The sequence below is a fragment of the Paroedura picta genome, chromosome 5, assembly GCF_049243985.1.
Source record: "Paroedura picta isolate Pp20150507F chromosome 5, Ppicta_v3.0, whole genome shotgun sequence".
In the NCBI taxonomy this organism is placed as follows: Eukaryota; Metazoa; Chordata; class Lepidosauria; order Squamata; family Gekkonidae; genus Paroedura; species Paroedura picta.
The window spans coordinates 92826161-92840355 of NC_135373.1; the positions used below are offsets into that span (position 1 = coordinate 92826161).

General features: G+C 40.9%; 1 protein-coding gene across 3 annotated transcripts in view; it reads left to right on the plus strand.

Annotated features, from left to right (window-relative positions):
• CRADD (CARD and death domain containing adaptor protein) overlaps nucleotides 1-14195 on the plus strand; it is a 35802-nt gene that overhangs the window by 20860 nt on the left and 747 nt on the right. The gene's annotated exons all lie outside the window — the stretch shown is intronic.

The window sequence follows — 14195 nt, forward strand, 5'->3', positions numbered from 1 at the left end:
TTTCTTAGAATTCCGTCTCTAAGAAATCCAGCCGGCTGCAGCACCGAGAAGCAGTTTAGTTTACAACAGATAACTCAGTAACTCACTGCTTTGCAAAAATTGGGATCAACAACACAAAAGGGTCTTATGGAGCTGCCCTTTCTGTCTTCCACATACAAAAGTTAAATTTTGCTTAGCAAAGTGATTCTTTGCTAAGAATATAGATATAAATGAATGGGGACCTGTGGTTAAAAAATGGATGAGGCTCAGTCATCACTACAGCAACTCAAAAAATGCAAGGGATAAAATATAAAAGCATTAAATCTTAACTTTAATTACACTTTTCCAATTAAATCTGAGCCCAGCCCCAGAATATAAAATGAATAATAATAAACTAACAAATTTTCCTGCCTACTTCTGCTCCTTGCTTACATTTCCTAAAAATCCATTGTACCCACCCCCATTCTATAGACTTGTCTCCATTCTATTTCATCAGTAATTTTGGAAGGTAGTTATGGGTACCTTCCATTTGTCTCTTGTTTATTCTGATGGACAAGTGTGGTTATATTAATGCACACTTCTATTTGATAGCGTTTTCTTCACTCATCTAGAGAATATTTGTTTTCAAATAGTTGTGAATGTATATTTTATGTATGCACTTATTTTATTTATTTCTTATTTCTTCTCTATGTTATCCTCTCAAACAATCCTTTGAGGTAGATTAGGCTTGAGTGAGTGTGTGGCTGGTCACCCAGCAAACACCATGTCTGGATTGGGATTTGAACCTGGATCTCCCAAACCTTAGTCCAAGACTTTAACTACTATACCACCACTGGTTTTCATGGATAATTATGTTATCTGAACTGATTCATTATCTTTCCGTGGAGAAAGAAATACATCTGTCCCTGTGACTTCCTGAAGAAATTTCCTTCCAGAGATTGACCATTAGACTGTTAAGATTATTTGGACAAGCATGTTATTTGGATAGTGAAATTACAGTATAATACAACAGTAGTACACAGTACAGGTAATTACAGTGTTGACAAACCATGTCCTTTCATAGAAAAGTTGTCCTGAACTCTTTTCCTAACCTAGAAGGAAACATTAAAAATATTTACGTTTATATATACAAAGGTAAATAGATATCATGAGATTCTGAACAGTTACTCTCAAGTACCTGTGTCTAGGATTCTGAAGTTTGCATTAGTCTCATCAAACAGTCATAGTGTCTATTGCTTTTTGTTTTGTTCTTGTTCATCTCCTGGAGTCATGTTACTGCCTTTTAGGGGCCCCAGAACTGAGAATATTCTTGCACTGAGTTTTAGAAAGAGATTTACATTAACTTTCAAACATAATTTTGAGCAAGGTATTATGTATTCTGCCAAATAGCATGAACAAGATATGACCCTTTTGTTGTTTTCTGTATCCAGATTTGTGTGAAAACTCTCAGGGGTATAACTTACAAAATCTAACAGATTTTAACTGAACCAGCTTACCGATCTCCATGGGAAATCTGGTCTCTAGTCAGAAATTCAGTTGTATCAATGTATATTTCTATTCTTTACTGCATTCAAGCACAAATATGACTCGTGTGTTCTCACTGGCAAATCGAGTTTGTGTTCTGTGAACTGAGTAATAATAGGATTACTTTCTTCTGCTGACTTGTCTTCTCTGTTTTCTCAGTACATTGTTGAGTTTCTCTGTTCTTCCTTTAAGGGATAGGAATTGAGTCTGCAGGCACAATTCAGGCCCAGAGTTCTACTCCAGGGAAAACCCTCCAACAAAACCAGACATTCAGCTTTTCTCTTCCTCCTACTCTAGACAATAATCTACTTAGTGTTGGCACTGTTCCTTTTTCCTGAGAACTCTTTCAGTAAAATGGGCAGCAAATGAGGCATTTTGTAAAAGTGAGATGGCATCTGGGTATTGCTGGTGACTGCTAGGATGGCCATATGTGGTGGGGGGCAGCAGCAAACTCCTGTTCACCAAGAATGAAGAGGAAAAGTGAGAAAATGGCTATCAAAGCCACAGTTCCTTATTTTGACTGATGACATAGATTCATCTTCTTCTGGGAAGGCGTCAAAATCATGCAGAGTTTGTTCTATTTATGTTTCTTGCAAGAACATGTGTGAACTTCTCCTTTGTGAAGAGGCAGGAAGTAAAGCACCAAGCCAGCTAAAGTTGCTTGCATTTGCAAACATCGTTATGGAGCTGTTTGCAGAGTAAAAGAAGCCATGTTGACAAAAAAAAACCCAGTTTTGATACACAGCCTATAGTTCTGGTGGCACGGTGGCTAGGTGGTGGAATGGAAGGCCATTAGAGTGCACATAAAACAGTATTTCAATTTAGCCAAGGTGCTCTGTGCACAGTGCTATAAAACAGTATTTCAGTTCAATCAAGGTGCTCTGTTGTCATGAACCCCGATTCATGCCTGTTTCGTTTCCTCAAGCCTGGCAAGGCCGGGCTTTGTAAAACTGTCAATCTGTCCTTTGGCTCCATGACTTCCCTGCTTTCCCAGCGGGGCGTCTTCTTCCTTTCGCTTTATTAAACTCTTCTCACGACCTTGCATAAACAGCAAAGACTCAACAGAAATATAGCCATAGAGATAAGACCCTGGCCATCTGGCAGTCTGTGAATTCGGCACCTTTGGTGCCCTCTGCTCTCCCACCGAAATGCCTATGTTCCCCCTCCCTTATTGAGAATAACCTATAACTACCTTGAGGTGTCTATTGTTCTTTGTTACTGCCAAGATCCTTTGCTTAGGAGATCTTGGCTCTGTCTAGCAATTCTGTAGATTCTGTTTAATAAAGTTCTTCCTTGTATTCTCAACTGCCTGTTGGATCTTGGATGTGCCTTTACCACGGACTCTACTGGCTGGGGTCAGCCAGATTCCTGACATCTGTGCACAGTCCTTTTTTATTTGAGGTGACCCAGTGATATCAGCCTTTAATTAATTGTTTTCCTCTTCTCAAAAGAAATCACATTCTGATGAGTTTCTTTTAACATGACTCCTCACTTTGGGACTTCCTTCTTTCCTTATGTGGAAGTTCTCAGAACTCATGAACTCCATCCATGGACTTCCCCTCTCCGCTCCTGGCTTCCATTTCTGTTCCTTATTTGGGCATCTGTCCATGTCAGAACCACCTCTGCCACTCCCCTATCCAAGTTTATCTTGAAACTCACCTGAATTCTTCACCTCTTTGAGTCTGAATAGTTCACGTGCTTTGTCTACTGCTATTCTGTATACTCCTGTATTAGCAGATGCCATGGTTTATCCAAATTATTCTCAGTAATCAGATCTTTGTCCTAACCCCTATGACCCAGATTTTGCCCAGGCTTGTCAGATCTTAGAAGCTAAGCATGATTGGCCATGGTTGCTATTTAGATGGGGGTCCATCAAGGAATTCCAGGGTTATCTGTTGCCTTGAAACTACTACAGGGTCAGCATACTTAGGCTGTGGCTTGATGGCAGATTATGCACGCACACACTCAATCAGATTTTAGCAGATTGTGTTTCTATTCTTGGCTGTCTGGATCAGGGGACAGCCATGGCTCAGTGGCTCAGCATCTGCTTTGCATGCAGAAGGTCTTAAATTTAATCCCTGGTACCATCAGTTAAAAGGTTCTAGTAGTAGGGGGGATGCTAAATTCCCTTGATATTCTGACTGCATAAGTCAGGGGTAGTCAAACTGCAGCCCTCCAGATGTCCATGGACTATAATTCCCATGAGCCCCTGCCAACAAATACTGACAGGGGCTCATGGGAATTGTAGTCCATGGACATCTGGAGGGCCGCAGTTTGACTACCCCTGGCATAAGTACTTGGTAAACCTCATTTCAAAGCCTGTTCATTTTTTGTCAAACTTGCTTTGGTTCCCCAACACTCTGTCACAGATGCCTAAAATAGAGTGTGGTGCTCTGAGTCCAGGTCTGAACATGGTTCCCTTGCTGGGTTTTAGAACCGAAGTCTACCGCTCTTGTCTAGAACAATAGCAATGGATGGTGAATGAGAGGATTCTTTCCTACACTTTTGGTGTGACAGTAGGTTCAGCTTGAAAGATGGACTTATTTCCTGAGAGTATATAATGTATGCAAGTATAGGCTGTACATGGTAATAACCTTTGAGTATATAGTGCTATGTTAAAATGGTAGCAGATATACCATGTTGTCTGGAAATCCCAGCCAGAGATTCAGTTTATTTTCCTAATTGTCATCTTCCTTATTCTGCTTTTCTTAGATGGTTTGTGAGTAATACTTTTTCTCCTGGAGCATATCCAACTCAAAAAATCACTCTAGGTTTGCATCGCCAACCTTGCACCCAGTCTGTCAGATTGACAGAAAAGGTGGTATCAAAAGAGAAAGCTGCCAACAGCCTGGCACACGTTCACTCACTAGGCTTGTCATAGCTTGTCAAAAGAAACTCATTAATTAAATTATAAGACTATGTGTATGTTCTGATTCTAATTTTGGCACTTCAAAGGTTGCTTACGGATTTTCACAATCACAACCCCCATCACATGTACATTTACATGGAAGACAGCACCACTGAGTTTAACAGGACACTTTAAATCTAATACACAAAGGATTGTATCCTTCACTTTATTAGTTAATGCAAATTGATTAAAAATAATACACAACAATAGTGATAGCTAGAACAGTGTTAGTTGTTAGAGAGTTGTCTGGTGTTTTTAATATCACCACAACTCAACCTGCTATGCCCAGATGGCTCTGAGTGATCATTAAAGTCATTGGGCTCTGAGCCATTTGGACATAGTAGATTGTGGTGATATTAAACATACCAAAACTGAAGATGTGATCTCTTATTGAGGTTCTGTTATTTGAGGGTGTAGCTTTGAGGTTCCATTGAAACGTAGACTATTGTGAAGTGGAAAAGATCCATTTCAGATCAAAACATCTTCCTTTGTGAGCCCTACATTTTTTTTCTGATCTCTTTGAGAATTCCCTTACAAGCAATACATTTCCTTTTTGAAAATAAATGCAATATTTTTTGTCTTTAAATAATTTTGTACTGTAAGCATATCTACTAATTTTGCCCATTGCACAGTATATTTCTGACATTCCTGCACCTGCTAAGAGGCCACCAGAGGGCACTTTGGTATCTTAGGTGGAATCCAATACTGACCCCAAACCCAGCTCACTGCTGGCCGGGCCATCAAAGTAAGGTGCTGAGTCATTTGTGGAAAATCTGGACCTGATAGACCAAGCTTTCTCAACCAGAATTTCATGAAACCCTTGGGTTTCTTGATGGCTCTGGAAGGGTTTACCAATGGGTGGTGGCAAGGAGGCAGGCAAAATCAGGAGGGCTTCCACGGAGGAAGCAGCCATCTTCCACAATGGAGACGGTCAGCCTTCCGCTGGTTTGGTGGCAGCAAGAAGGTCAATGACAGCTGCAGGGCTTCATGTCCTGCGGAGGGCCCCCCAACTGAATGGCAATCAGAGTCCAGCACATCCTTGGAAGTATGGTCATGCTTTTATGTGTAGGGGAATGTGGGCATATTGCAAAGTATTTGTATGCTTATCCCATCCTTCCTCCAACGAGCTCAGGGTAGCCTCCATGGGGTCCCTTTCCCATTTTGTCCTCAGAATACTGTGAAGATAGAATCATAGAGTTGGAAGGGGCCATACTGGACATCTAGTCCAGATACATTCAGCTGGGTAGCTGTGTCGGTCTGAAGCAAAAGAACAAAGTTTGAGTCCAGTGGCACCTTTAAGACCAGCAAAGTTTTATTCAAGGTATTCAAGGTATAAGCTTTCATGTGCATGTACACTTCATCAGATGTAAAGAAGGGTTTTATTCAGATATCTGAAGAAGTGTGCTTGCACACAATAGCTTGTACCTTGTGTAAAACTGTTGGTTTTAAAGGTGCCACTGGAATCAAGCAGTCATGTAAAGTAAGTTAAAGTGATTAAGTTGACCTAGTAAGCTCGAAGTGAGGACTAGTTCACTGTCTAGCCACTAAGGTTGCTGGCCTCCAGGAATTTCTGCTAATTGTCAGAAGACAGGGATCAGTACCTCTGGAGAAAATGACTACTTTGGAGAGTGGACTCTACATGGCATTATACCCTGCTGCGGTCTCTTCCAGTTTCCAATTCTCCTTTCCAGACTCCACCCCCAAAATGCAGGAATATTCTCACTTTGAGTTGGCAACCCTGTTCACCACTACAAAATTACTTTCATCTGCCCTGAGAGAGAGACACCTTGGGAAGTCTTTTCTCTCCCTGAGCTGTTAGCGGTATGTAAGCTTCTTCCCATCCACCATAATAGTGGAAAATTCTGTTTTGCTAAACATCAAATCATTGTGTTGTCACAGTTTAATGTGAAGCTAGCCAAAGACTTTCTTTTTAATCCATTATTTGCTTTAGTTTTTATAGCTCACATTTGCATTTGAAATCTGTATGGAGCCTCTGGGCTACCTAATTATTTCTAAATATCTACTATATTAGATTGCATTCACTTATGGTTGTTTAGCTTAAGAGTCTTTGAGTGCTGTAAGAGCATTTCTACAATGGGGGGTTGTGGGGAGACTGTCCCTTTGTGTTAAAGAAAATATGATATATAGAGTAAACTCAGTGCAAATGCTTGGCAAGATGTAGATCCTAAGGTACAGGTCTGAGATTTCACCATGTTCTGTGTACAGAATTATCCAACTTACCTTAGAAATCTTGTTTTTAAAAGATCTCTTGTTACTCTGTGAATTTGCTGAAGTAGTTAATATCAGTTTCACCTATGAGCAGCTAAAAGTTGGTTCACTTTCTGTTAGAGGTGTGAATTTCACATAAACTAAGCCAAGAAATTATGTATACAGATCCGAGAATCTGATCAGCTACCCAGTATAGCTGAACACAAATAAAAGCTTATTTTTTCAGCTTTAATTCAGGTCTGTTCAGTTATACCAAAGATCAGCTGAGTGGCAGGAGTTGAGAGCTCCATGCAGCCCTCTATTGGGACTGGCTTCTCTTGCAACCTGGAAGATCTTGCTGTAAGAGGAGCCAGCCCAAGATTGGCTTCGGTGGTGGGAGTTGATAGTTCCCAGCCGGGTCTGTGCGTAGTGGTGAGAGACCCCCTTAAACCATGCTGTAGAAGAATCCAAGCCAGCCGCCAAATTAGGCTGGATAGGATTTTTTTAATTAGTATTTTTCTTTTTGGATGTTTTGGACTCGAAACATTTTGGGAATACTGACAAATTATAGATTGGAACACCATACCAGTTTTGACAGTTACCTTTACATACTTCCCCATTCTGAGGTAAATTTTCCCTCCACAGTGAAATGTTGTTCCCTCACAGACTGAGCTAGCCTTGTAGCATGGCTTCTTATAAATAAAAATGAAGCTCACTATTCCAACCTGTCATTGTTAGATCTTTATGGCTTTACTCCACCCAGTGAAGTGTAAGATCCCTTTTCTTCTAACCCTTTTGTCAGAATAGCACTGACACATTTTTAACAGCAAACCAATAAAACATTTATTTTACAAAGAAGGAAAGGACAGTTAGAATGAAAAATCAGGTTTTTCATACAACTCATACAATGTTACGGTTTCAAGTCCGTTTTAGGCTCAGACTTTTTAGATATTCGTAGGCTTTTCTTTCAGATGTTGAGATTACTTTTAGACTGAGTTATTTCTTTACTGTGTTTGTCCCCAAAAACATCTTCCTTTTTCTACTTGAGTTCCACTGAAATCCCTTGGCTCCTAGAAAGTGAGCACTCTTTCCTTGTACCACCACTTTCTCCCTTCCTGAATGAGCCAGTCTTCCACCATCTCCTGAGGAGTCTGAAACACTTTCTCACATGCAGGAAGCTAAGGAAATATGCACACCAGAAATTCCCCTTTCTAACTAGGAAGAATTCTCCTTCCAATTTAACCTTGATTTCTCCTTCCAATTTGGCCTTATTGCCCAAATTCCATTGCCAAATATCTGTCCCAGTTGTCCAGACAGTGTATGGATTAGCTAAGATTCTGTCAGAATCTGAATTAGAACAGACTGCCCCCTCTCACACCCCATAACTACGACTATCACTGGCCAATCAGAGCCTTCAGAGCAGGCTGTCACTCTGGCTTTATCTGCCTAATGCGGGTTTTTAACCATTCACTCTCTTATTTCAGCACTTAGAACCTTATATTTATAGAGTTGTCCATCACACCAGTATTGGGATCCAGGCTTTTTCAGGAATACTGAAATGTTTTCAGGTTCAGTAGACAAGAACCAATAAATATCAATTTTCTTTGCACACCACTACCTTCTGTACTTCAGATAAATATAATCTATTTCTTAAACCAATGTTCATTCTTCAGTTGGATTTAGGCTTGCTAGCCTCCAGGTGGTAGCTGAAGATCTCTTGGGATTACAACTGATCTCCAGGTGACAGAAATCAGTATTTCTGGAGAAAACGGTCACTTTGAAAGGTGAAGACTATGCATTATACCCCATTGAAGGCCCTTCCTTCCCCAGACTCTATCCTCTCAGCCTCCACAGAATCATTAGGCATTTTCCAACCCAGAGCTGGCAACTGTAGTTGGGTTGCAAGGGGGGGGGGCTAATAAATATTACGGAGCAATTTTTTGGAACTGCAATAATTGTACATCTAGTGAGGCTTCTTGGGCAAAAAGTGAGATGTTCGTAGGACTGTGGGAGGGAATCTTAGTAGGGCGAGTGTTTTATTTCTTATTTTGCATTCAGTGCCCTGCATGAAAGTGGACAGTCAAAGTACTAATTTACTTTTTCTTTAAATTCCAGCAATTTATGTAGCATTTGAATTGTTGTGTCTTTGGTGTGCATTCCTAAGGCTCTCAGGCATTAAACTGAAGCTCCTACCAATGTCTGATTTTGTTTCATTCTAGGACTTGCCTGTTGATTTTAACCTTTCACGTGGAAGTGGATGCTGTTTTGCACCCTGTGGCATTGTTACCCACACCCTGTCTTCTGCACCTTGAGAAGGTTCCTTTCTGGTGTTCTCACTGACAAGTGCCCAACTGCTGGTTGCTAATTGCTCCTTTGTAAGGGCGAGATGACAATCCATGGTTAGTAAGCAATGTGTGGCTTCCTGGATGGTCATATATGGTTCTTTATTCACTGCAGGGGAGGGGGGGAAAGGACAAGTGGAAGGAGTACGTTAACGTTTCCGAGTGTTGTCTTTGGGGATCCTGCTGCTTGGCACAGCATTGCTGCGCCATTATAGTGCATGTATACCTATTAAAAATACAGATTTGCCGTTTGCGGCCCTACCCTGCAGATTGTATGTACTTTATTCATGTGAGTAGTCAGTTTCACTTGCATTAACTGTGGCCAGTAATTGGATGGTTTTGCCATGAATCATTGAGCTCCAAGGGAAAGCAGTGGGCTCATTGCAGACAAGGTCTTGGTGCCCCAGAAGTGCCACTTTGCTAGAGGCTGGGAACAAGCTGCTCCTGGAGGATTCTGATCATGCCTTCCTTCTGGCTTGTCACAGTGGGCTGGACTTGGTGGACTAACTATCATTTTAATCCTTCCCTTTCTCCAAGTATCTCAGAGTATCATACACATTTTCCTCTCCTCCATTTTATCTTCACAACTGCCCTGGTGGCTTAGGCTGGGAGAGAGTGGGTGGCACAAGATCACCCAGAGAGCGTTACGGAGATGTGAGCCCTAGTGCCTCTAGACCCAACACTCTTAACCACTGCATCACAGTTCTCTCTGGATCTAATCCAGTAAAACGGATACATTCTTGTAAGTGTCGTCTGTAAGGAAGCAGTAGTTTTTAAAAGCCTGAATGGAACAGTCAACTGTCAACTGCAAGATTAACTTATTATATAACGGCTTGTAGTAAATGGTAGTTATTTTTATTACTTCAAGAATAAAATGGCTGTCACAGCAATTCAAAGTCCATGAGCTTAATAGCTGCAATGTTATTGTCTGTGAATGCTTATCTTCTTTAAGAATATTGCCAATTAGAATTCTAAACTGGCCCATGGGCTTGCTTCTCCTAACCATTCTTCCCATAATGTTTTGTGAGGTCTTACATGGAAACATATCTCAAAAGTTGACTCCAAGGGTAGACCCCTGGGGCAGACATTAAACAGAATGTCCAGTGGCACCTTAAAGGCTAATACTGTTTATTTCAGCATGAGCTTCTGTGAGTCAGAGTTCACCTCCTGTGATGCAGACAGCTGGACTAAATGTTGCTCATCCCTAAAGTGCCATTGGATTTCCGTATTATTCTCCTACAATAGGCTAACCCTTGGGGTGGTCATTTATTCCTGGTCTTAATGTCCTTTCAGTATTATTTATTTTATTATTTATATATTTATTGACCGCCACTCCCAGCACAGCCAACTCATGGCAGTTTACATCCATTTAAAACCCCACATAAAACAATACCCAGCCAAAATTTTAAAAGTCCCAGATGGCGGAAAAACACTATTTACAGGATACTCTTTCATTTTCCCCCACCCCACCCCCCATGCACAACCATCGGACCTCCAGGCAGTAGTTTCCAAGAGTATCTGAGCCAACAGCTTTTCCATAGGCCCGTGTGGGGAGGGTGCTGATCTTCATCACACGGCCTCAATCAAACGCCTGGCAGAAGAGCTCTGTTTTACAGGCCCTGCAGAATGTTGACAACTCTGTTAGGGACCTTAGTTCTTCCGAAAGCTCATTTTACCAGGTTGGGGCTAGGACCAAGAAGGCCCTGGCCTTGGTCGAGGCCAGGTGTGCCTCCCAGGGGCTGGGGACAACCAGCAGATTCCTACCCACAGAGCAAAGGGCAATGAGTGCAATGCAGAGAATAATTGAATACTTTAGTCTTTGGCTTATTCTGTTGTTTGGGTCCTCTGGAGCCATCTGCTTGCTTGTATTTTTAGGTTTTTGGCTTGTAGAGCATTTTGAGTCTAGATTTAATTGGCCCCATCACTGCCTTGCAGGTTGGACTGCCGGGCCATCTCCAAGACCCACCCACTCATGAATAGGATCATTCCTATTTCCATCTGTGAAGTATTTCAAGGTTTCTGACTCTGGACCTCATTCTCCCATCTGCATTGCAGATAGGCTGTGCTTGAATCAGAAATCCAAAAGCAATCAGGGGGAGACCATTCCTGTGAAATATGCCCTTTTAGAAGCTGTCTCACTCTCATAGAGCCTGGTCAATTGCAAGTTTTAATGTTTTTGGATATGTCTCTTCTGGTCTGTACAGCAATGCTTATAGGAAAATTTTGGGGTGGTTTTTGCATGTGTGTGTTTTGCAATGGATTATTGAAACCAACTTGTATTTGAAATCAGACCTCTGCACACAAATAGTTATTCTGAAGGCTGGCTCAGTATGAGCCCACTAATCTGTATCAGTGCTTAAAATAGATTTCAGCGTAGTCCTTTGTTTATGCAGTCAGCTGCGCCTAGCATTAATCATCTCATGGCCTGGTCTCTCTTTCTGTTGGTCTGTCTGTCTCTCTTCTCTGTCTTTCTGCATTTCTCCAAAGATTGACTTGGGTGTGCAAAATACAGTTAACTGTTTATAGTTGACGCTTATGTAGCTGATATCAGATGCTGCTTTACTTAGCTTCATTTTTGAAGATCATCATATTTGTTGTTTTCAACATCTATATTGTGGAGCGGGCTTGCACTTACTTTATGCCTTGTTATAAAAATTCCTACTTTTGGAGATAACACAGTCTGTAATTTTTGCTGATGTGAGGACTTGTGAGTTTCTAAGATGGATTTCTCACAATGTAAGAAGCGTGATTTTTTATGATATCCTGCTAAAGAAGATAAAAGCTGCTGTTCTCTCAGAATCAATTATCTCTGTGTTATAGCAGAAGCTGCATTAATGGTGATTCAGTTCTGTCGCAGCATACAAAGGGACATTAGTCTTTGAACAAGAGCTCTCAGAAATTACACAAAAAGATTTTTTTTTTTACATTTGCATGTTTCATTTGCATGTTTCATTTCAATAATCATCATTTCTGCTGGGTACAAGATTTGGACAAAGTAGAAGAACATTTGTTTTCTCTGTCAAGGAACATTTATAACAAAGGAATTTTTAATCAGTGTAATATACAATACTATTTTTCTGATCAAGAAAGCATCCTGCCATATACAGTAGGTTTGATATAGATTTCTTCCTGCAGAAAAATATTATACTTTTGTCCCAGTTAAGTTCATGTATATGCACTTCCATAATTTCCCCTATATTAATTATATTCTTTTTTATACCACTTCTTTCATTACTGTGGATTTTTTTAAAAGTCCCACTTTAGAGGAAACTATTTTTTTTAAACTTAGCCTAATTCCCATGATGTTTACAACAGTGTTACTAGCCATGTGAAACTATAAAAACTGAAACAATTATGTCAGAGCCAAAGTGTGGAATCCCTATCTAGAGGCGTTTATCGTCTCATAAAAAAGGCATGAGCAGAAACATCAGAGAAACAACTTTCCCGGAAACAAAGCCAACGTTTAGTGGTTGCTATGACTGCCGTGCTTCGAGGAACATATGGCCTTTTAGGAATCACTGGAGACATTCCCACTGTGCTCCACTAATAAACAGTTGCTACAGTTTGAGTATAACCTCAGCAGCCAGCTGCTTATGCGCTCATGGGCCTTTGCTTTATGGAAATGCTGTCTTAGTCACAAGCAGGAAGCAAAATATAAAAAACACAGAATTAGGCATAAGGATTTTTCTCCTCCAGGCAGAACTATTTTTATGGAGCTAGATTTACTAGACGAGTTTCATTCTCAACTTGTGAAATCAGCAATATGATTATACCGGATAACCTTAGGGTACCCCTGCCCTGATGATTGCTTTTTTTTGGGGGGGGGGAGGGGGGTACCATGCAGCTCCCTGAATCAGCAATAAGGTTTAAAGACTGCTGTTTCTGGAGACCATTGCTGTAGCAGGAACTAATGCCTGATATTGCATTTGTGCCTTGCCTATTCTTCTCTTTCTGCCAGCTTGGTTTCAAGGCATGAAGTATATGGCAATGTGCTCTACCCTTCCACTCCATAGGCATCCATGTATTTATATTTGATGCTGAAAGAGGAGGTCCAGAAAAGGCTGTGATGGCTGTTTTAAAAGTAGCTGCCTTCTACTAAAGCACTCTTTGGAGTCTCTATATACGATCTGCTCTGAATGCTGCAGCTATCTGCTTTGCTTTGATTCTACCTGTCAAAAAAGGAGGGGGGGCACTGCTATGTCTCACCATTCTTTTCATGATAAAAAGGAAGTTGTACTTGGATTATAAGTATTGTGCTGCATTGATGGGGACTGTGAGCATGATACTTGAGCATAGCCTTCACATTAAGGTTGGGTTTCTTTCTTTCTTTCTTTCTTTCTTTCTTTCTTTCTTTCTTTCTTTCTTTCTTTCTTTCTTTCTTTCTTTCTTTCTTTCTTTCTTTCTGTGCTATTTTTCAGCATTCCTGTTCAGTTATAATTGGTACTTAATTAATGGTATTTATCTTCTATTTTTAGAGCCTCTTGTGGCGCAGAGTGGTAAGGCAGCCGTCTGAAAACTTTGCCCATGAGGCTGGGAGTTCAATCCCAGCAGCCGGCTCAAGGTCGACTCAGCCTTCCATCCTTCCGAGGTCGGTAAAATGAGTACCCAGCTTGCTGCTGGGGGGTAAATGGTAATGACTGGGGAAGGCACTGGCAAACCACCCCGTATTGAGTCTGCCATGATAACGCTAGAGGGCGTCACCCCAAGGGTCAGACATGACTCGGTGCTTGCACAGGGGATACCTTTACCTTTACCTTTTTATCTTCTATTTTGATACCATTTCCAAGACAACAGAAGGGACCAGAATTTTATAAATATAATAATAAATAAATAAATATAATCTGGATGAAATCTCAAATTATCGATTTCATGCCTTGCATTAGTTATTAATCTCCAGAAAGACTTACTGTTTCTGAGTTTGATTAGAGTGATAGCAGTGGAACTTCATTAGGCTGTCTCCCTTGAAGCCCTCCAGGATTTATGTTCCCCATGCTGAAGATCTAACACTACAAGTGAGACTGCAATATTTTGGTAGTTACCTGATAACTGACAAAAGAGTTTCTCTACAACCTCATATTAGAAGAAGTAGGAAAAGTACATCCGATAAACGAAAAACACCCACCAAGTGCTTCATAAGGCCTTCATGTGCAGAATTCCAAGGACTTTAGTTTGTTCCCCATGCCAATTCAGGTACTGGAATTCTTCAGAGTCATGTGATAGGATTTACTCTTAAG